At 36.6% G+C, this 2556-nt stretch overlaps 1 long non-coding RNA gene across 1 annotated transcript; it reads right to left on the bottom strand.

Annotated features, from left to right (window-relative positions):
- Nucleotides 1–54: 54 nt before the first annotated feature.
- LOC124893509 lies at nucleotides 55–2336 on the bottom strand. The gene is made up of 5 exons (XR_007050739.1): nucleotides 1401–2336; nucleotides 1014–1235; nucleotides 796–839; nucleotides 524–595; nucleotides 55–187 (listed from the first exon to the last, which is right to left on the bottom strand). It is a non-coding gene; the product is annotated as an uncharacterized LOC124893509 (long non-coding RNA).
- Between the last annotated feature and the right edge of the window lie 220 nt (nucleotides 2337–2556).

The following is a 2556-nucleotide window of genomic DNA, read 5'->3' as shown; positions in this document are numbered from 1 at the left end:
AAAATAACAGAAGAAACAGGAAGACACTTGTGAAATGTGAAATTTGATGATCCTCATTATTTGAGACCTGTTATAATACCTTGTTTTTTACTGAGCGGCAACTAGGTTCATGGTAGAAAGCAGGCATGGGAGTTTCTTTGAAACTGAGATTTCTCCGTAGCTGTTTGATCGCTGCTTCTTTCTTTTCCTGCACATATCACAAAGTAAATCAAACAAACAGTCATTATTTCTAGCTGCTGATAAAATAATTTTCATCTAACTCTTGCCGATGATATTCTACACTCCCTCGTTTTCAATTTGTTTGTCTTACTTTCCTTGTTAGTCCGTTTCCAAAAGATTGCCTCTTTCATTTTTTGGAAACTTTTTAATTCTAAATTTCCTCATGACACAATTAAGACCACACAATATATCCGATGACTTTAAAGAGCTAGCATTCAATAATTAGCACTTAGCAGCCTATGATTCTCCATATTAATTTAGACCTGTTTCCGTTACTAATAAGAATCAGACCCTGGTTCATTACCTGGGTTCTTGCTTGGAGCTGATGCATTTCTTCCTCTTTGGCATGCACTTTCTCCTCTAGCTTCATAAAGAACTGAAATCGATATCAAAAACTTCTTTTAGGTTTTATACGACGTCTGAACTTTATCGAGTAGACACAAAAAATTGGTCTATGGCTAGCTTTCTCTGTACAGGAAGTACGAGACGCGACTACCTTTCTTGCTATTAGTTGTTGTTCAGTGCGACCAAAATATCCCATATTTTCAACATGGAAGACATGATTAAGCAGCATACCTTTTACGTTGGTTAAGTACATTAGCTTTTAAACCCAAAAAAACCTGTATAAAGCAAGTTATCTGTTACCATAAAATTTGATAATCAATTTAAGAATTACGGAAGAACAATCTGATAAAAAAAGAAAGTTATGTAATAGTTCGACAACATTGAAATAGCACGTTTACTCATCTGTATTGAAATTTGAAGATAACACTAAGCCTAAACCTGATACAAACCTCTGGTTTTGGCATTCTGGTGGTTGGATGCAAAAGAGTGCCAGGTGTGTCCAATCTGGGCTTTTCTCTTTTTTGTGTCAAAGAAACATCGTTGTGCCTTCTATTTGGTTTTCTTGGCATGTCTTTGTATGCTTGATTTGAGATTGTCCCTTTGACACTAGCAACATTAACTTGGGACAACATTTTTGATTTTGTATCTCTAGATTGAGATGCAGTCCTCACCTGCATTTTAGGCACAAGATGGATTACATAAAGGGGCGCCAATTTTCTGAACTCGAATAAGACTACAATGCTATTATTTAAAATATCTTACTACAGCAGCAAGAAAGATGGTTAACTGATGTAATAATAGAAGATTACTGATCACAAATGCTACAAGAGGTGCACCTTCGAAGATGAACTTCACCGAGGTTCTGAACTAACACTTCCATCTTTCTCAGTGGTGTGAGCATAAGAGGACAGATCAATAGAGTTCGATGAGAACTTGATACTGCTATCTTGTCCCTCTAGTTTATCTTTCACTTTAATCGTAGGTTTAGGATCATTAAAATCTGCATTTCCAGCATTGAGATTAAATTTGCTTCAGCTTCCAGATCTTTAGGAACACTTTAAAGAACATCTGAACTATTGGTATATTGTTCAGTCTGACGTCCAGAATGGAAAATTATACTATCTTCTCCATCACGTTCTGTGGCTTCAATGTCTCTGTTGCTTGACCCTTCTCTGCCACATTCTGTGACTTCAATGTCTCCATTGTTTGATCCATCAAAACTCTGCTCAAAGCATGCAAAATCACCAACATCATTCACTCGCTCGAAATCTCTATCATAGCCTGTGTTTTTGGCTTGATACTTTCCATTCTTCGATAAATGGGTTGATCTATCATGATTTTCATCAAAACATGCAGAATGGCCAACTTCATTAACAAGCTCCAAGTGCCCCGCATAGCATTCATTTTCACTAGCTTGATACTTTCCATTCTCCAATAAAGTGGCTGCTCTATCATGATTTTCAACAAAGTGTGCAGAATGGCCAATCTCATTAACATGCTTAAAGTCCCCCTTATAATCTGTATTCTCAGGTCCATCATAACTAGCTTGAGAATCATCCCCATTCTGGAAGTTTGATGAACTCTGGCTTAGAAGTGCCCTCCTTCTAAAATGCTCCTCAAAATATGCCTTTTTCATGGGTTACAGAACCTGGCTTGGAGTATTTCTCAACCTCTTCAAGATACCTGTTGTGTGTGAAAGAAGATCTTCTCTCCCAACATAAAGCTTCATTCTCAAATCTACCGAATGAGATAGATCCAGATTGCGACGAATCTGCCAGTCAATATTGGTAAGTAAATTAAGATCATGATGCAAAATCGAGTAATCATATATTAAGTAAAAGACCCCTTAGATTTAGTTCTCATGGAAAATCTTCATTTCCCCTAATGGTCTAATTAGTAATGTATCAAGTAGTATATTCATACATGCTTATACAGTCGATCTTATGAGACAACGAAACTCTCAATCTTTTGCGCTAAAAGTTAATGGTAATA

The sequence above is a fragment of the Capsicum annuum genome, unplaced genomic scaffold (genome assembly GCF_002878395.1).
Source record: "Capsicum annuum cultivar UCD-10X-F1 unplaced genomic scaffold, UCD10Xv1.1 ctg60664, whole genome shotgun sequence".
Classification (NCBI taxonomy): domain Eukaryota; kingdom Viridiplantae; phylum Streptophyta; class Magnoliopsida; order Solanales; family Solanaceae; genus Capsicum; species Capsicum annuum.
This window is presented reverse-complemented; position numbering and strand designations above follow the sequence as displayed.